The sequence below is a fragment of the Suricata suricatta genome, chromosome 15 (assembly GCF_006229205.1).
Source record: "Suricata suricatta isolate VVHF042 chromosome 15, meerkat_22Aug2017_6uvM2_HiC, whole genome shotgun sequence".
NCBI lineage: Eukaryota > Metazoa > Chordata > Mammalia > Carnivora > Herpestidae > Suricata > Suricata suricatta.
Genome location: NC_043714.1, coordinates 5,021,301 through 5,042,701, shown reverse-complemented (window position 1 = coordinate 5,042,701; position 21,401 = coordinate 5,021,301). Strand labels below are relative to the sequence as shown.

The 21,401-nt window shown below is 41.4% G+C and overlaps 2 long non-coding RNA genes across 2 annotated transcripts in view; one reads left to right on the top strand and one right to left on the bottom strand.

Moving 5' to 3' along the window:
* Positions 1–6,804: 6,804 nt before the first annotated feature.
* On the bottom strand, positions 6,805–8,637 carry LOC115279507. The gene is made up of 2 exons (XR_003903475.1): positions 8,507–8,637; positions 6,805–7,108 (listed from the first exon to the last, which is right to left on the bottom strand). It is a non-coding gene; the product is annotated as an uncharacterized LOC115279507 (long non-coding RNA).
* Positions 8,638–8,860: 223 nt separating this feature from the next.
* LOC115279421 overlaps positions 8,861–21,401 on the top strand; it is a 40,585-nt gene continuing 28,044 nt past the window's right edge. Inside the window, exon 1 of the long non-coding RNA XR_003903438.1 lies at positions 8,861–9,203. This is a non-coding gene — a long non-coding RNA (uncharacterized LOC115279421). The remainder of the gene's footprint in view (positions 9,204–21,401) is intronic.

Genomic DNA, 21,401 nt, shown 5'->3' with positions numbered 1-21,401 from the left:
CCAGTGTAGCAGGCCAATTCCCCAGAAGACTGGCAGAAACCCCCTTATGGCCCAGGTCTACTGACCGAAGCGTCTGTGAGGCTTCAGTTCCAGTGGAAATAACATCAGGTCTCCCACGACAGGCAGAGCAGAATACGCCCAGCTAACGCTTACCACATTCTGACCAAGGACAAAGCACTGCCCATGGCAGGCAAGAAGGGCCTCTCCAGATGTCTGACCTGAAGGACAGCGGCAGAGCTCCTGCGGCACAGACCGGAGACACTCCCTGGGTGTCAGGCCCTGAAGACCACATGACCTCTTCATAAAGCCATTACTCTCAGGAGCAGGACACTTAACAGGCTTTTCCAACATAGAAAAGAAGACAGAGACCTAGACAAAATGCCAAGATGGAGGAATTCATCCCAAGAGAAAGAAGAAAAGGTCACAGCCAGAGATCTAATCGAAACAGATATAAATACTGTGCCTGATGGAGAATTTACAGCAGCAATGATAAGGATACTCTCTGGGCTGGAGGAAAGCATGGAGGACGGCAGGGAGACCTTCCACAGAGATGAAAGAGTTAAAAAAATCAAGCAGAAATAAAAAATGTAATAACTGAGAGGTGAAACTGACTAGATGTAATAATCATAAGGATAGAAAAAAAAAGAAATGCATAAGAGATATAGAAGATAGAATTATGGAAAATAAAAAAGCTGAATAGAAAAGAGAAAGAAGAATTATGGATCATGAGAGTAGGCTTATGGAACTCAGTGACTGCATCAAACATAATAACATTCATACCCTTGAAGTCCCAAAAGAAGAGAGAGAATAGGAGGCAGAAGGTTTATTTGAAGAAATAATAGCTAAAAACTTCCCTAATCTGAGGAAAGAAATAGACATCCAAATCCAAGAGATACAGAGAACTTCTATCAAAATCAACAAAAACAGGCCAACACTAAGACATATTATAATTAAATTTGCAAAATATAGTGATAAAGAAAAAATCCTAAAAGCACCAACAAAAGAAGTCCCTAATTTACGAGGTAAGACCCATAAGCCTAACTGCAGATCTCTCCACAGAAACTCAGCAAGCCAGACGGCTGGCATGATATAGTCAGCGTGCTGAGTGGGAAAAATCTGCAGTCCCAAATACTCTAGCCAGCAAGGTTATCCTTCAGAATAGAAGGAGAGATAAACAGTTTCCCAGCAAACAAAACGGAAGGAGTTCATGACCACTAAACCAGCCTTGCAAGAAATATAAAGGATTCTCTGAGTGAGAAGAAAAGACCAAAAGTGACAAAGACTAGAAAGGGAGATTAAAAAAAAAAAAAAAACTCCAGAAATAATGACAAAACAAGTAATAAAATGGAGCTAAATACATATCTATCAATAATGATTCTGAATGTAAATGGACTAAATGAAAGATAGAGGGGGTCAGAATGGATTACAAAACAAGGCCCACAAGAGGCTCATTGTAGACCAAAAGACAGCTGCAGAGGGAAAGGGAGGGGATGAGGAACTATTTGTCATGCTAACGGACGACAGAAGAAAGCTAGAGTAGCCATATGGATATGTGACCCGTCTAGATTATAAACCAAAGACTGTACTAAGAGAGAAGAGCATTATGTAAGTATAAAGGGGCTACCAAACAAGAAGATCTACGAAGATTTAGTAAATACTTATGCCCCCACTTTCCCGAGTTTATAAAACTTTCCCAAGTTATAAAACAATTTATAACAAACATAAAGGAGCTAATCGATAATAGTACAATAATAGTAAGGGACTTTAACACCCCCTTAAATCAATGCGCAGACCATCTAAGCACAGAACCAGCAAGAAAACAACGGCTTTGAATGACACACTGGACCAGGTGGACTTAACAGATATATTCAGAACATTTCATCCTAAAACAACAGGAGACACATTTCATCGAGTGCACATGGGGCATTCTCCAGAAAAGGTCACATACTGGGTCACAAGTCAGGCCCCAGCAAGTACAAAAAGACTGATTTCATACCATGCATCTTTTCTGACCGCAATGCTATGAAACTGTAGTCAACCCCAAGAAGAAATTTGGAAAGAGCACAAATACACGGAGATTAAGCAACAGGCTACTAAATGATAAATTGTTCAACCAGGAGATTTTAAAACATGTTTTTACATACGTCAAAACAAATAAAACTGAAAACGTGATGGGCCAGAGCCTCTGGAATGTAGCAAAACCAGTCCTAAGAGCAAAGTCTATAGCCATACAGGTCGACCTCAAGAAGCAAGAAAAATCGCAAATAAACAGCCTAACCTTATACCTAAAGAAGGTAGGAAGAAAACAACAAACAAAGCCTAAAGGGAAATAATAAAGATTAGAGCAGAAGTAAATGATAGAGAAACTAAAACAAAAGAAGCACAGATCAATGAAACCAGGGGCTGGTTCTTTGAAAAAAATTAATAACATTGATAAACTTCTAGTGAGACTTATCAAAAAGGAAAGAGAAAATACCCAAATAAATAAAACCCCAAATCAGAGAAGAGAAATAACAATCCAAAGCATTCCGAAAATTAAAATGGAAGGAAAACTTCCAAACTCAATGAGCACAGCATCACCCTGATTCCAAAACCAGACAAACACTCCGCTACAGAAGAGAACTATAGGCCAGTATTCCTGATGAACATGGAGGCAAAAATTCTCAAAAAAATGCTGACAAATTGAATCCAACAGTACATTTACAAAAATTATTCACCACGCTCAAGTGGGATTTATTCCCAGGCTGCAAGGGTGGTTCAATATTCACAACTATGTAAATGTGATACATCACATTAACAGAAGAAAGAATAAGAACCTCTCGATCAATAGATCTCATCGATAGATGCAGAAAAAGCATTTGACAAAGTACAAAATCCATTCATGATAAAGAAAAAAAACCCTCAACGAAGTGAGTTTAAAGGAAATATACCTCAATGGAATAAAGGCCATGTAGGAAAACCCCACAGCTAACATCACTCTCAATGGGGAATGACTAAAAACTTTTCCTCTGCAGTCAGGAACAAGACTGTGATTTAACATAGGACTGAAGTCTGCCCTTCCCCTGCATACTTGCACACAAGCACACACGGTCTCTCTCTCTCTCTCTGTGTGTGTGTCTCTAAAAAAAAAAGTGTGTAGAAATGCAAAGGGAAAAACCAAGATACTTTAAAAAAAAGAACAAGTGGGAAAACTTGTTCTTCTAGATGTCGGAGCTCATGAGGAAGCTCTAGTAAACTGAGACAGTGTAGTATTGCTGCAAGGATAGAAAAACACACCAATGGAGCAGAATTAGTACCTAGAGACAGGCCCAGCAGGAGAGGGGGGAGAGCTGGTCTTCTTAATAAATGGTGCTGAAACAGTTACGTATCCATGCAGGAAAAGCTAGATTTGACTCCTACCTTACCCCTACAGCAAAAAGTCCACTTAAAAAGGACTTAAGGATTAAGTAAGTCCACTTAAACACCTAAATGGGAAAAACAAAACTAGAAAAAAAAATATGAAGAGAATATTTTCATGATCTCCTGGTAGGGAAGGATTTCTTTCTCTTTTATTTTTTAAATTTTTTATGTTATGTTTTTGAGAGAGAGACAGAATGTGAGCAAGAGAGGGGCAGAGAGAGAGAGGGGGAAACACAGAATCTGAAGCAGGCTCCAGGCTCCGAGCTGTCAGCACAGAACCCAACGTGGGGCCTGAACCCACAGACGGTGAGATCATGACCTGAATCGAAGTTGGACGCTTAACTCACTGAGGCACCCAGGTGCTCTGGAAAGGATTTCTTAAACAAGACAAAATTTTGTTCAAATAAATATGCTACAGGAGTAAGAAAGAACACCCACAAACTGAGAGAAGATATTTGTAACATACAACCACCCAAAAAATACCTCTTACACAGAATATATTTTTAAATTATATTAGTCAGTAAAAAAAAAGACAACCAATTTAAAAGTAAACTCAAATAGAGACTCGACAAAGAGAAAATCCTAATGGCCAATAAACATATAAAAAGGTTCCCCACTGCATTGTAAAAAAGAAATGAAAACTGAAACCATAATGAGATAGCATCATACACCCACTAGATTGAGGAAGTATTTAAAGTATTATGAAAATTGACAAGAAAGTGGAAAGAAAGAACTCTAATAAGCTGCCTGCGGGAGAATAAATTAGCACAACACTTCAGAAAATAGTTTGAACATCTGAAGACATCAATATTTTATCACACAGCAAATCCCACCGCTGGGTAATAAATGTGTGTTGCACATGTGCGTGTCAAAGAACGGTGACACCTAACAGCCAAAAATACAAACCAAATGTCCAGCAACAATTAGTGAATAAATTGATGTGTATTTTTAAATGGAATCCCACATAGCCATAAAAATAAACAAACTAGAGCTACATGCCACAAAGCTCATGAATCCTACAACTGTGATGTCGCAGAAGCTAGGTATAAATAATGGTAGGATATATACATTCATCTTTCCCCAGAACAAGGGCTAAGAGAGGGACAGGGAGGAGCAGAGGAGGAGGAAGGAGAAACAGAAGCCACAATCCACCTTAATCTCAAAATTGGCACCCCGTTGTCTCTCCCGGATTCTACTGGTTTGAGGCAAGTCGCCAAGGTCAGCCCACACTGAAGGGAAGAACTGAGCGAAGGCAGTTACCGCCAGAGGAGGGTCTTGTGACCACAAAGTGAAAAAAGACCAAAGGAGGCTTCCGAGATGTGGGCAATGTTGTATTTCTTCATATGTATGCAATCATATGTGTGTATAAACCACTCTCCAGTGTTGTCAGTGCCCCATAGAGGAAAACAAGTAGGAAATCCTTATGTACAGAAAAAGATGTACAGAAAATAGAATCCTGATTCCTGATTTAAATAACAGAAAATATTTTAAACATCTTTGTACCTAAAACCATTATTTAATCAATTAAAGGGGGGAAAGTTGCAATAAGAGTAACACAGTGATTACACAACGGTTCCAGAATTCCTTAATCTATACGGGCCTTACGTAAGTTATCACCAAAAAATACTAAAATCAAAAAATAGGCAAAGAGGGACACCTGAATGGCTCAGTCGGGTAAGCATCTGACTCTTGATTTCTGCTCAGGTCATGATCTCACAATTTGTGGGATTGAGCCCTGCCTTGGGCTCTGTGCTGACAGTGCAGAGCCTGCTGGGGATTCTCTCTCTCCCTCTCTCTCTGCCCCTTCGCTGCTCATGCATGCTCTCTCTCTCAAAATAAATCAATAAACTTTCTAAAAAAGGATGAAAGTTACAATAGGAACAAACCATGTTTGCTCTGTACCTGAATAAATGTTCATGGTTGGATAGACAGCTGGCCCTGGTGCAGGGCGTGTGATGAATCAAAGCTCTCGTACCCTTTGTTAGGGTTTGTCTGTCAGTTGGATACGTCGGGATTTTCCTTTTAAAAAATTGTTTTATGTTTTTATTTATTTTTGAGAGACAGAGGGAGAGAGAGAGACAACTCAACCAGGGGAGGGTCAGAGAGAGAGGGAGATACAGAGTCCAAAGACAGGCTCCAGGCTCTGAGCTGTCAGCACAGAGCCCGATGTGGCACTCGAACCCTCGAACCGTGAAATCATGACCTAAGCCAAAGTCGGAGCTTAATTGACTGAGCCACCCAGGTGCCTCAGGGTTTTTCAAATTCAAATTATGTGGCCTATTCTTGAACATGACTTATTTTAAGATTTAATCAGGATATCTGTATTGTATGGAATTTGAAAATTACAGGATGAAAATTGATAGTCTGTAATCCTATTATATTAGCACTCTACCAGTATCATTCTTGATCATTTCCTTGCAAGATGTTTTTGAAATGAGTGTTTGTACATAACTGTAATTACCGTGTATTTAGCTGTGATTTTCAATTAATAGTATGTTAAGTGAGTACGTTTTTTCATGTTGCTATATATTTTATGTCAGAAAATGCTCCTTAGAACAAAAATAACATTGTTTATTTAATTATTGTTCTGCTTTGAACATTTGTTTCGGTAAATTTCACACTTTCCAGTGTTGCATAAATACCTCTGATAACATTCCCCCTGTATTAGGTGATTTCTTCGGTAGAATTCCTGAACTGATATAAGTTAGTAGTGATTTCTCAGTGCTTAATAAAGCCAAATTAATTTCCAAATGTTTCTGTGATTTTGTAAAATCACCAAGGAAGCAAGATAGTGAATTTAACCCCATTTTGACAACCATGGGTGTTATTATTTAATATGGTCTTTTTCTAAGTTAGTGATGCAAAATGAGTTCGTCTTACCCAGGCTTCTGACGGACTTTCAAGGAGGCAAACCTGAGTTTAGCCAATGCTGCCAACAGCTAACACTCCAGAACTGACTTCAAACTGTCTGACACAAGAACAATTAGAAACAGAATGTGCTGAGGTAAGTAAGAAGCATCGTCTGATAAACTCATAGTTAAAAAGATTTGCGTGATTTATTAAATGAGATACCCAGGGGCTTTCAAAGAAAGGAGAAACCTACCTCAGAATGAGAGAAACTAATGGGACTGGCCTAGTAGGAAAGCAATTAAAAAATCACTTGATGATGGAAAAAGGAAATTGACAGAAAGCTCAGTGCAGAGATACATGACTGTACGACCGAAGTCGATTAGGACTAATGAAGACACTCACATCTGCACTGAGATAAATAATCCCTCATTAGATAAAGACAACTATGTGTTAATTCTTTTATACAATTAAAGGGAAGAAAACGCACCCTGACAATTACCATGTATAAGAGCTTCCATCCCTCAAAATGAACCATTAATATAAATGAACCAGAGATGGGATTGGAGACCTTTAGTAACCTATTAAGATCACTGTTGAGTATTTCAGTAAGGCATAGCGTCCCACTGAGAAGTTGCACAGCAGTTCTCAAATTGCTGATGGACACTGGCCTCTGACGCTGCTGGGGCGCCTCACTGAGGGTCACAGCTCCGCGTCGCGTCTTGACACCACTGAGACTCGGCCCTTTCCCTGAGTGGGATGCGGCTCGGTGCTTGCTCGATGCTGCTCACATCATGGCATGTGCAGAAAACAATGTCCTTTGTTCAGCTCTCTGGGCAAATTCAATGACAAATATGAAACTCTGTAAGAAAAAAAAAATCTGCAATAAACATAGGAGTGTGTGTTTTTGAATTAGTGTTTTCATTCTCTTCGGGTAGGTACCCAGTAATGGAGTTACTGGATCATATGGTAATGCTATTTTTAGGCCCCTCAAAATCTTAAAAATAGAATTACTATATGATTCAGTAACTCCACTCTTGGGTATTTACATGTATACATGTATATACGTATAATATATATGTATATACATATACATTTACATACTGGGTTCAACAACATATATACACCATGTTCACTGTAGCATTGTCTACAGGAACAAAGATATGGAAGCAACCCAGGTACTCATTGATAGGTGAATGAATAAAAAGCACATAATGGAATGTTATTCAGCTTTTAAAAAGAACTTTCCAGTTGTGGCAACAAGGAGGGATCTACTCATAGCATACTAAGTAAAATAAATCAAACAGAGAAATAGAAATACCATATGCTTTCACTTGCAGGTGGAATCTACAAAAACAACACAAATGGACAATCAGAGACAAACCCATAACTACAGAGACAAACAAATGGTTGCCAGAACGGAGGGAGGGAGGGGTCTGGGCAAAACGGGTGCAGAGGACTTGTAGATACAGGCTTCCCGTTATGGAATCAATACGTCATGAAGGTAAAAGCGCAGCCTAGGGAACACTCTCAATGGCATGGTAACAGTGTTGTGTGGGGACAGGTGGTAGCTGTACTTGTGAGTCTAGCGCAACAGATTGAGCTCTTGAATCACTATGCTGCACACCTGAAACTAATGCAATACTGTGTGTCAACTATACTTCAATAATATGTGTATTTATGTAATTGCCATACTTTATATAATGAAGATAAAAAGTAAAACTTTCTGATAAAATCTGTTTTATTTTTTAGTTCAATATTTGAACTTGATTTTCCAACAGACTTTTACTTGAAATAAACACGTGCAACCCCTAATAAGAGCTTTTAACACTACTGTCTTCACTTGGTAGTCATCATCGAGGGGAAACTTACACAAGTTGGTGATAAAAAAGCATAAAATTATTTGTACAACCATTCAATGACTTATAACAGTTGAAATTATCTTTAAAAGACCCAATATCGTGTTTTTAAATTAATGCACACGATGTAGACTTTCTTTGGGTATCATTAATGGATTAGTTTTTGAAGGTGACAAAATGATTTACACCAACTATTCCAAAATCATCATAAAGCCTAATTTGCATAAACCACCTGATTGCTAGATAGAGAATACCGTATGAATAGTTTGGATGTCACTACAGGGAGCTATGGCTATGAATGAACAGAAATATCTCTGTGCGTTCACAGCCAAATCTCTGTGAGGACATGTCCACCGGAAGTACCCACCAAAACTCCTTCTTCCCACCCTGACGCGTCATACCTTCTCCCACACACCACCTTCTCAGACACCCGGAAGAGGACTTTCCCAATAGCTACCCCCTTGGCCATGTCCGCATTGGTGTCCTGGGCAGCTGCCTGCTGAGACCCCTATCCAGGTGGCAGAGCTTCTCACTGGACACCCTCAGTATGTGACGGTAGACAATGAACATCAGACATCATCCATCATGTTACCGTCTACTGACGGAACAATTGATCATCAGAGGTGCCTGGCTGGCTCAGCTGGTTAAGTGTCTGACTTCAGCTCAGGTCATCATCTCGGGGTTTGTGAGCTGGAGCATAGGCTGTCTGCGGTTCATACAGAGGCCGCTTTCGATCCTCTAGCCCCTCTCACTGCCCCTCCCCAACTAGCGCACTTTCTCGCAAAAATGAACATTAAAAGAAATGAAAGGTAGAATGGCTTCTCATCAGACTCTGCTGCATTTGGATCATCCTTCAGAGAATCCAAGAATAAGCCACACATACCAAGAGATAAACAAGCTGAAAGTTCTCATTGCTTCTGCAGGTAGAAGACCAATTTCTCAAGGATAATCTAAACTGGTTTATGGAACAGTCATTGGGAATGTGAAAATATAGATTCTCTGGCTAAACAGGGGACCCATGTCAGCTCTGTCATGTATGAGCTTTGAGACTTTAAAGAAGCTACCTAATCTCTGAATCCACGCTGCCGTCTGTATAAGGTAAGATAATGAACTATTGCAGGGAGAAGGAAGATGGATTAGGGAGGAGACAAAGTGGGGAAGAATATGTTGGAAAATTAAATTCTGGTTTAAGCTTCCAGCAAGCAAGTAGAGATAGCTATTGTATTATTCATTTTACAAATATTTATATTATCAGGCAAAAAAACAAAACAAACCAAAACAATGCACTGTCTTTTTGAGACCTTAAATTGGTACAGATTACAACCCAAAAAGTAAATAAGTGAATTACAGAGCACAGTGTCGGTACAAAAGAAAATTAACCAATCAAGAGGAATAGAGCCCAGGATTGGAAAGGGCATGACAAATGGAAGGACAGAGATCCAGGAAGGCCCTACATGCAAACTACAGCTGAGAGAGGCTCAGGGAACAAGTCACGTGGAAATTTGGGAAAGAAGATTCCAGAAGTAAGAATTGTAAGTGGAAGGCTTTGCAGGTAGCTTGCCTGCAGGTGGGCAGGATCAGGGCTACTGGTGGAGGAAGCTGGAAGGAACCAGGGCAGCAGAAGGTGACGTCAGAGATAACAGGGCCCCTCAAAGTCCTAGCTGAGCTTTCCAACTTAGGAGATTGGTTGAGAACACCAGGACAGCAGGTGCAGAGAGAAGAAAAGAGGACTGAAGACTGAACCATAGGGCACTGTAATATTAAGGAGTAGGGGAAACGGGAAGAGCAAGCAAGGGAGACTGAGAAGGCACGAGAGTAGAATCAAAGAGTGATATCCTAGAAAGGAACCCAGAAATAAAATACTCCAGTAAAGTGGACTGATTCTTGAAATTCTGCTGGTAGATAAAGTAAAATGAGATTTGAGAATATTCATTGCACTTAGCATCATAGAGATCTTTTTTTAATCATAATAGTAGAAATTTAAAGTGAATTCAAGAAATAATAGCATGAAAAAAATCAGAGACAATGTGTATAGACAGCCCCTTATTAACAGAGAGAAGTGCAGGGGGGCGCCTGGGTGGCCCAGCTGTTTGAGCCTCCAACTTTTGATACAACTCAGGTCATGATCTCATTGTTCACAGTGTGGAGCCTGCCTAGAATTCTCTCTCTCTGTGCCCTTCCTCTGCTCATGCTATCTATGTCTCTCAAAAATTAAACTTAAAAAAGAGAGAGGGAGCAAAATGGAACAAAGAAAGAGCAACAACCTGAGAAGTTGGATCAAGAGAGTTTTTTTTTTTAATGGAACACGAAGCCTGTGTGAAAGTTGATAGAAATGATGAGGTGAAAACTGGCATTCTAGAAGAGTGGGAGAGCTGGCCCCTCGGGTGCCTGTGTGAGTGGGAAGAGTGGGGTCCTGAGTCCAAGGGCAGGGGTGGTGTTGGTTAAGGACAGGTGCTCTTCGCCCCAGGAACAGCCAGAGAGGTCAGGTAAGCATGTGCAACATGACAGGCAGGGTGAGGTGGTGGTAGGAGCTTGGTGGACTTCTCACTCTTTTTCCCAGAGACAGGAAAGAACCATTGCTGAGAGGGGAACAGGAGGTTTAGGGGGGAAATCACGTGGCAGGTTACCAGACTAGGGAAATGGGGTAGGATGGTTGGACAGTGCACAGGTCTATTGGACATAAAGTGAGATCAATCAGTGGGTCAACACAATCTGGGATTTTGTATTTGTTGTGTTAGTTTTACATCCACATTCTATTGCGTAGGTTCAGCTGTGAACAGAGAGAAAGTCACATTCCACCAGGTTTGGGGTTTATCAAAGGTGTGGTAAGAAATAAAGGGGCAGGGCACCTGGGGACTCTGTCCATTCAGCCTTGAACTCTTGGTTTTGGTTCAGGTAAGGATCTCTCTGTTGATGAGACGGAGCTTCTTGATGGGCTCTGTGCTGACAGTGTGAAGCCTGCTTGAGATTCTCTCTCTCTGCCCCTCCCCCTCTTCTGAAAATAAATAAACATTTTTTTTAAAAATAAGGGAGGGGCTAGGGAGTCAGAGGTATAGGGAAGGAAGGGATTATGGTGTTGGGTCACTAAATGTAAGCTTGATAAGGCAGGATGTGAAAATATTGCAGGATGGATAGATAAGAAGTTCTAGTGGGGTCACCGGACTCCCGGAGCCCATGTGCCATGGACAGTGAGGGGGAGATGGGAGGTGATCCTCTGAAAGTGAACCGTATGAAATTGAGATTTGGTGAGCTCGTGTTTCTTAGACATGACACATGTATAAACATGAGAACAACTAGAGAGGAAGAGATAATCCTGAAGTTCAAGAATTAGGAGGCAGGAGTATTGGAAGTCTTTTATTCCTAAGATTGCTGCACATTTATGCATTTAATTCCTATAATTTCTCCATGTGTGAGAACAGTGATACTGACCTAACTCTAGATAGACATTAGGACCACCAGGGGAGCCTATAGAAAATAGAGATGCTTGTTACCACACTAGAAAGATTGAATTAGAATATTTGAGGTGAAGGATGTTTATTTGAGAGTTTAAAAGAGAAGTATAAAATGTGTTTAAAATGTAAATACATTCGGTCCAAGACTGGAGAAAAAGTACCAAAACAATCTCCTTCTCCCCCAGTCTCCTACACTGCCCAACACGTGATTTAAGTGCTCAGATACTTTGGAATGAATCAACAAAGTAATGCAGATTTTATGTTCTCCTCGCCAGTGCTTCTCAGTGTGTATGAGTCACCTGAAATGTTTGTTAAGATGGAAATTCTGATTTAGCCAGTCTTGAGTTTGGCTGAGTTTCTCCATTTATACCACAGGATGCCAGGCTCCTGATACACAGAGAACCCTCAGATTAGCAAAGTGGTGAGATATCTTTTCGTGTCACTGGATGGGCATTGCTGAAAGTGGATGCCAGGCCAGGAGGATGGCTTAACTTTTGAGCTGTCTGAAGTTAGTAAGAACTAATGCATCCCACAGAGCAATCCATGATGGGGATGGGCCTGACCCCAGCCCTAACCCAGGACCTTCAGGGGTGAGGCCGCTTTCACTTCCCACATGTGTGACTTGTGTGTCCACCTGCCCAACATCAAATTTGACCTCGCTTGTGACCAGTCCCTGACTCCACCTCTCCCTAACCCGACTGCCCAGTCTCTCTGCCCCATACACTCCTCCCTCTTCCCGCACCACCCCCTGCTGCGTGGCAGAGGTGCAGAAAAAAAGAAAACAGTGATGGGACAGGTGTGGAAGGACCCACAAAGTCACTGCTCACATCTGAGGAACATCCGGGGTCACACGTAAAGCAAAATGGACTGGCAGAGCCTGAACCTAAAACCACCTTTTCTGTGGTGTTTGTGCCCCAAATCCATCACCTGAATGCATTTTCATAAGAAATCATCAGACTAAATTGAAATGAAAGTCAACACCTGGTTTTCAAATATGTTAAGGTCTCTCTCTCTCTCTCTCTCTCTCTCTCTCTCTCTCTCTCTCTCACACACACACACACACACACAACTAAGGAAAATGTGTAGAACTGTTCTAGAATGAAGGAAAATAGAATGAGATCCTAGGCTGAATCCTGTTCCTAATAGAAAAGGTGATTTGGTCAACTCAATATTTGAATGAGGTCTGGGCATTGGTTGGTAGCCATATAAAGTGATTTCCTGCTTTTAATGGATGTATTCTGGTTATGGAGAACAGTGCCTTCATTTTTAGGGTAATGGGGTATCATGTCTGCAATTTACTCTCAAATGACTCAAAAAATATGAAATAATGTGTGTGTGTGCATGTGTGCAGAGAGAGAATGAGAGAGTATGTAAAGGGTGTACAGAAATCCTTTGTATTCTTCTTTCAACATCTCTGCACATTTGAAATTACTTGACAGTAAAAGCTTAAAGAAACAAAAACTGATTTTCTAATATCTTTTCTTTTTTCCAGTTTTATTGAAAATAATTGACATATATTAATGTGTAAGGTTTAAGGTGTCTAACACGATGATTTGATTTACATATAATGTGAAATGATGACCACAATAGATTTAGTTAGCATCCATCATCTTGTATACATGCAATAAAAAAAGAAAGAAAAAGAAAAATCCTCTTGTGATGAGAATCCGTGGGATCTGTCCTCTTAACAACTTCCCTACATATGACAGAGCAGCATTAGCTACAACATCTGCGTCATGTTGCACATTACATCATAGTACTTATTTATCTTATGACTGGACGTTTGTGCCTTTTCACCACCTCCTGGAAATGCCCCCTTCCTCTGCCTCTTTTGAGGCACAAACCTAAACCCTTTTCCATGAGTTTGGTGGGTGTTTTGTTTTGTTTTGTTTTAGATTCCACCTATAAGTGAGATCATACAGTGTTGTCTTTCTTCAATGGATTTCACTTAGTATAAGTGCCCTTCAGCCCATCTATGTTGTCACAAATGGTGGATCCCTCCATTAGCAGAGCAAAGAAAATAGGCAGAAAACAAGGACTCCAATTTTGCATCTTGAAAAAGTCTCCGTGGCCCTATTCCCTCAGAGTCTCTCACAAGGAACGCAGTTGCCCCTTCTGGTGCTGAGAATGACCCAGAGAGAAAGGCATGCTGCAGGCAACTTGTGCACGTCAGTCCGGACACACATGGACACTCAACTCAGAAGAGCGGTGGATGAGGAGGGAGAATCCTTTCTCAACAATTCCCAGGAAACACCTGTTCTGGGTCTCAGGGGGAGCACACGTGACTATGAACGTATAATGGATCCTTCCCACTCAATCCCATTTGAGCCCTTGGTTGCACAAGTGCCTTAACTATAAACTTAAAGAATCTAAGAACTGTGCTTCACAGGGAACTCCAATGGCATGGAGGACTAGAAGAGGCACAGGAAAACCTAAGCCAAATGAATTACAGAAGTTTGCATTTCATCTCTGAATGTGGTCAAGGAGACATAATGGCCGTGTAAACCGGAGGGGGTGAGAGCTACACGGAAGGGCACCCGATGTTACAGGGGTGAGGAGAGATGGCTGGCAAGACTCTGTGGTGCACTGGATGCGTTGGGAGAGGAAGGAAGGGGACGAGGACAGTCACATTGAATACAACGAGAAAAAAGAAAACAATCACAAGGAAAAGCTCAAAACATCAACATAATTTACTATCTTCAAAGCATTATATTTGTTTATAACTAAGAAGACAACCTTGACTCGTGGGACTTTTCAGGTTAATGGATGTTGGTTAATCTTGGCCAGGTGTCTGTTCCTCATACAGTTTGGATCCTGGACAAACTTACTTAACCTCATTATAATTTAAAGCTTGTTGCTAGGTAACCACCTCCAGGGTTCTCTCTGATCCCTCCATCAAGATATCTGTGCCAAAATGTAGGTAAGCTAATTTGAAGATTAGAGAGAGTCGATACACTTTTTAGGAGAACCTTAATCATCTTTCACTTATGGAACTATCTTTGCATGAACAAAGTTAGATATTTTACCATATAAGCTGCATGTTTGCTTGCTTGGTACTCTTAGCCCTCTTTGTAAAAGAAACATGAGGAAATAGAGTAGTCTCCTCCCACTGAATGACCAACAAACCTCTGTCCTTGGATCCATGAGGCAAAACAAGTTATAGACGTCTGAAGCGGCATCATGTGGGGTGAAAATTCAAACATCTTTTCCTGTACCTTCTTGGTGGAGAAATGGGAAGTCAGAGAGAGGACATGTTGAAGCAGTTGGGTGTGAGGGAGAGAGCAGCCCCCGGAGGGCTCCCACAGTGATGGGCTTACAGACAGATGAGTTAGGGGTCTCCCAGAAAAAGAAGGATGAGACATAGCTTTCTTAACGTAAGAAATGTCATTTCAGGCCCCCAGCCATTTTGTGGCCCATGCCGGACCGGCAAGACCTGCCCAAGCCAATTTCTTGCAGAACTGTCTCAGCTATGTTCCAACTACAAAAAAGTAGACCACAATAGATAAAGATTTTATGGAAATAGAGAGAATGCAAAATCCAACAACCTCTACTAGGCCTAAAAATAGCCTAACCCTATCAGAGACAATAAAGCAATGGTAAAACTCCCAGTGCGGTATCAAAAGTAATTGAGTTTTTTTGATGAATTTAAACTCCTCTGAGAAGTCAAACCCCAGACTAACTGGATGGAGAGAACCCTTGACATAGACCCTTGCTGGCCCCCATGACTTCAATCAACTAGGACCTGGATTCTAGTCATCCTGGGATGACTTTGGCCCCAATTCTACTCAGAACTCTCTTCTGACCAGACCCTCCATGAACGTATGTGCACCCTCAGCTTAACACTTCCCCAACCTTGTTGTTGGGGAAGGGGCGAGCACTGCTGTGGGAATATCCTGGTGCTCCCCTTACTGGTTCCAATTAAAACCCTTCCTTTCCCCACTCTTTTGGCCTGACCTCATGGAGAGACAAACTTAGTTTCAGGTGACAGGCTCAGGACCACTGGCTTTGGCATTGGAATTCTGGTCTATGGGACACAAGGAAGAAACGGGATGACGAATGGTGGAAACACAGTGTCTAAAGGACACCTGAAAGACATCCTACTTATGAAGTTATGTGTCGGCCTTGCTCTGGGACTCATATGTGTACTGATTAGGAATTGGCATCCTGTGAATAAAGGCACGTACTGGGCATATATTTTTCTAACGGCATGATACAGCTATCAAATATAATGGTAAACACTTCCTGTGTATTTATCCAACCAAAAAAAAAGCCACAAAAATATAGTGTATCTATAAAGACTATAGAGAAGAGCGTTAAGTGCCAATGATTATCCTGGAGAAATCAAAACAGAAGGTTTAGAAGAAGTCACCAGGGTGCGGCCATGAATTAAAACGCACTTCACAGGGCATCTGGGTGGTTCAATTGGCCAAGCATCTCTTGGTTTTGACTCAGGTCATGATCTCACAATTGTGAATTTGAGCCGCATGTCAGGCTACTGTGTCAGGCTATGCGCTGACAGCTTGGGATTTTCTCTGTCTCCCTTTCTCTCTCTGCCCCTTCCCCCATTCTCTCTCCCTCTCACTCTCTCTCTCCTCTCTCAAAATAAAAAACTTAAGAAAACATACCTCAACAATTATATCTGAGCAAAATATGTGGTGCATTTGGCACAGTAAATGAAATCAAATGCACCATAAAATCCTGATGGTGCGTTCAGTCACTCCTTTCTCCTTGATTGTATTTTTCTCATTAAAATCCAATCTATGACACGTTTAAAGTTCTCTCCCACCTAACAGTAACATGTTCAAAGCAATAAGCTGCACACACCCTAGGGGAGAATAAACAAGTGAAGCCTCTCAGATTTCCAAACTCTTTATAACACCTCAGTTGACACGACCTGAGCTCATCACCCATGACACAAACTGGCACACTGCCAGGCAGGAGTGGGTGAAGTACGTTGATAAAAAATACAAGAATGCTGGAATTGAGTCACACAATTGTTTCCTGTTTTATGGAAAAAAACGTTTTTAAAAATTCAAAATTAAGCGTGAGGGACAATTATTTCTGCCCTGAACATCTAAAAGCATAGATGGTGGGTCAGCCCATACTATTATAATTGTTCAACTAAATCTGGTTTGCTTACAGCGATGCGTTAGGCTTTTTAATTCACCAGTGTTTTGCCTGAAAGCTCAAAAACTAATCATCTTTTTCATGCTATTGCCAACAGCTTTAGCTATTGTCAGAAATGTTCCCCCTTCCAATGGAAACCTGCAAAGGAACACACAAACCACCCTAAACAATTTAAGATCTTCTTTTTATCTCTATTTACTACCATGGGAAAATAAGACTTCAGTTTTTAAAATATATCTACAAAGAAACTCATCATCCACTTAAGCAAAGTTCATTATCTTCCCTTGAAATGTTTTGTTGAAAGTTAGGTAATTCTGAGGGACACCTAGCTGGCTCCGTTGGTAAAGCAGGCAACTCTTGATCTTGGAGTCATGGGTTTGAACCTGATATTAGGTGTAGAGAATACTTAAAAATAAAACGAATGAAAGACAGAAAGAAAATTAATTCTGGACTCCATACTGAACTTATTGAGAGATGTTTCCATGCTTCTCCCTAAGCAAAGCCAACAGGCTATATAACTAAGGCTAAGAGAAATTCACTCTCGGCATTATGTTGAACAGAAAGATGGAAGGAGGTCACCATACCATTTCTGTGGTATTTTGTGCTGCCAGTAGACAGGACTTATTTAATGGCCCTTGTACAGCACTGTTATTCTTTTGAAAATGTCAAGTTTGGAAGATTCACCAATTAAAAGCAAGCCCATAAGGAGTTCATCAGCTCATATATGAGAAACCACTGAGCAGGCATTGAGAGTGTAATAAATTCCTTAGCATGTACAAAGAAGAGGAGTTTACCCATTTACCTTTTTAAAAAAGTTTTGTTTACATTTATTTTTGAGGGACAGAGTGTGAGCCAGGGAGGGGCAGACAGAGGGAGACACAGAATCGGAAGCAGGCTCCGGGCTCTGAGCCGTCAGCACAGAGCCCCACACGGGTCTCCAACCAACAAGCAGTGAGATCATGACCTGAGAGGAAGTCAATCACTTAGCCAACTGAGCCACCCGGGTGCCCCATGCCCACCTAGCTTTGAAGAGGTGGTGAGGGTTTGTTTCTCAGAAGACGCCGCTTAAAAGCTGCATCCTGGAAGGGAAGGATAAAGAGCTATGTTACAGATGGAGGTAAGGAATGCAGAAGATAAAAAATGGAAAAGGTACTCCAGGTGGTGAATGCAGCACATGGAAACGCTAGAGGCTAAACAGCATGAAGCTTCAAGAAGCAGCCTAGCGTTGACACTGATCAGCAGAATTTCTCAGGTGGGGTCCACAAATCCCCTCCATATGAGTCGCAAGGCTTGTTGCAATGCAGCTTCCAGAGTCCTGAAGCTCATCTAATATCTCAGAATCTGCAGTCCAGAACTTTGTATTTTAAATAAGCCCTCAAGGGAATTCGTAGGCACTCTGGATTATATATCCTCTGACAAGGCAAAAGTCTGGGAAGGCAGGAAGCAGCAACAGAGGATTCTGGTGAGGTGAACAGTGTTGGACCATGAAGTTCTTGAACACCAAAGGTTTGGAACTTGGGACTATCTTGAGTTCATAGAGGAGCCACAGCCAGGATCTACATAAAAACAAAAAGGGAATAGAATTCTACTTCAGAAAAAAATCACTCTAGAGGCAACGCAGAAAATTAGAACTGGGAGAGACTCAGGCAGAGTCATCCAGAGGACAGAAGAGTTGAAGAGAAATAGTAAGACCACAGGACTAACTAGAACTTGTGATTGATCCAATGGGATATGGTAGTGAAGGAGAGGGGACATGGTATTAAGGATGGGGGGTAGGGGGGACATCAAGAATGATCCCTCCCTAGGGTCCTGGCTTGAGCATTATGTATAGGGTGCTGATCACAGTGGGTGACAAGAGAGTAAGTTCAGTTGCATTCAAAGCATCTATAGAATTCAAGGTAAGGAGACACATTTGGGATGGAGTTAGAGACCTAGAGTCTCAGATGGCAACAGAAGCTTTGGAAAGTACAAGCTTAATGGTGCCGCTTTTCTTCATAAATGAGGAAGTAGAGTTATTTCCCAATACTAAGAAAAAAAGGAGATGTCAAAGAATGCAGGAAATATAAAATAGCCCCTATGAGGCTATAAGGGAGAATGCTGAACAAGGAAACAGAAAGCATTAACGGCTCATCAAATATGGAAGGGCAACTTGTCACAGCTCCGGAGGGACTATGAGGGCCTGGGGGCTCAGTCAGTTAAGCGTCTGACTTTGGCTCAGGTCATGATATCGTTCTTGGGTTCGAACCCTGGGTCCAGCTCTGCTCTGACAGCTCAGAGCCTGGAGCCTGCTTCAGATTCCGTGTCTCTCTCCCTCTCTGCCTTCTCTCTGCTTGGGCTCTCTCTCTCAAAACTAAATAAGAAACATTGAAAAAAAGTTCCTTAAAAAACAGCAGCAGCAGCAGCAGCAGCAGAGGGACTGAAGGGCCCTTCTGGTCTTGAAGGCTTTCTCCCAAATGCTGTGCACGTCTGCGTATGTGCGCCCATAAATGAATACCCTCTGTGAATACAAGCTCTATTCCTTGACTATTTACCAGGCCTACTTAATTAGCAGTGAATATTGAAATTATTTCCTCCTATTTTATGGTTATTTTTGTCTATAACCAAAAATCTAGTGTGATGATGATTAAATAGAACAGTCACTTGACGCTGTATTCTGAATTCATAGTTAATTATTACCTCCATCCCCAACATGTCCAAGCATCACATACTCTGCCTCTCTCTCTTTCTAGGTATCTTCTCCTCTAAGTTTTCCATAACCTCCTACTTATTCCATACAGCCAAGCATATCTAAGTCTAGTAGCAAATAATTTTCCTACCCGTGTCTGCGTGGCGAACTGGAATAGGGCGGGGTGGTCCCTGACCAAGCGCATGCATGCTCTTTCCCAGAGCACCTGGGAGTCAAGGAATAAAGGTGAAAGAAAATCAGTTTTTCTGGGTTCAGGATTTACACACACACACACACAGGTCCCCAGTTTACGACCGATTAGTTGATATCTTGTATTTTTTTATATTATATTATTCCCTCCATTTTCCCAGTTTCTTTCTGGCATTTTAATTGCCTTAATCTTCCTTAGTCTTCTATTTCTTTTCTCCCATTCTTTTCTCTCTGTTTCTGTTGTAACGTCCTACAAGATTTCTTCAACTCTGTGTTTCAACGCTTTTATTTGGAATATCGTATTTAATTATTTTAAGAACTCCTTCCTTTGTTCATAACCCCTGTTCTTTTTTTATGGATGCAACACCTAATCTCTCTGAGCACATCATATGGGTTTTTTTTGAAGTCTTCTTTGGCTCCTACACTGCCAGCCTTGCTCTTTTTTGGTGTTTGTACTGGAGAGACCCTCCATGTTGTTTTCACGTTGGTGATTTTCCTCCAATGGGATTCTTTGCTGTTGGTTCATAGAACAAGGGAAAATAGGTGATGAGCATGGAGGAGGGCACTTGTTGGGATGAGCACTGGGTGTTATATGGAAACCAACTTGACAATAAACTATAAAAGAAAAGTAAAATAAAATTTAAAAAATAGAATTCTAATACAAATGAACAGTAAAAAAAAAAGAAAAAGAAAAAAAGAACAAGGCACTAAGAGATTGTTGTCATGTCTAAGTGTCTAGGCACACACATTGATTCTTGGACCTCATTTAGGATGACTCGTTATCTTACTAGGAGGTCCCCAAGTGTCAGAATTTGTGAAGCATTTTGGAGAAAATGCTTTTTCCCCAGAAAGCAGTTGGCCAATCTCATGTTCAGAGAGTGTTAACCTGGGTGCCGATGTTATAGAAGGGCAGGACAGGGGAGTGGGGGATACTCCTTGTCTAGCATTTAACCTTTCACTTCTCAACTTGCGGCACCTCACTGCCACCTCAGCAGTGCTTAGTGTCCTGTGCAGAGCCTCCCTGGCTCAATATTTCCGGAGAGTGAACCCACCGTCTTCTGTAGGGGAAGAGGCATAGGGAGAATGAGAATCCTTGTCTATGTGAGGTTAAGGAGTCTTAAGAGGCAAGGGGTCATGGGTGCCTAAGTGACTCCATCTGTTAAGCATCTGACTCTTGATTTCAGCTCACGTCATAATCTCATGGTTCATGTGCTCAAGCTCTGCATTGGGCTCCATACCAAGGGTGTGGAGCCTGTTTGAGATTCTCTCTCTCTCTCAAAATAAATAAATAAACTAAAAAAAATTAAAAGATGGGAAGGATCATGCTCATTTAAAAGATTAGCGGCTGGGCATTATCATAATTAACATCACTTTTGAGCAGCTAAATGATTTTCTTTTAGAAAGTGACTAATCGCTGTTGGGCCCTATTTCCCAGTGCAAGTCACCGAGTCACCAAGAATGGAATCCACGAACACAAATGAAGTTGGTCATTAGGTATTTATTTTAGTTCAGCCAAACGGCCCGTCCTGAGTAGGTGTGATTCCTCAGAAGAGCGCCCCGCCCAGCAGAAGCTCAGGGTCTATAGGTCGGAGTAACCAATCACCATCTTACAGCATTTGGAGGTACCGCGGGGCAGTGACTCGACGACGTTCACCTACTGACTTTGCCTTTCCCAGGTGGGATTGTTTCGACAGAATCTTAAGAAACAGATTTATTCACTTATATTCCTAGGGTTACCAGCTTGGAAGTGGGCAAGTGAAAACAATAATTGGTAATTTAGTATCTAACAATCCCATGGAGACCTGCCTGGCCTAGCACTTTGGGTGCCTGTTTCCCACTAAG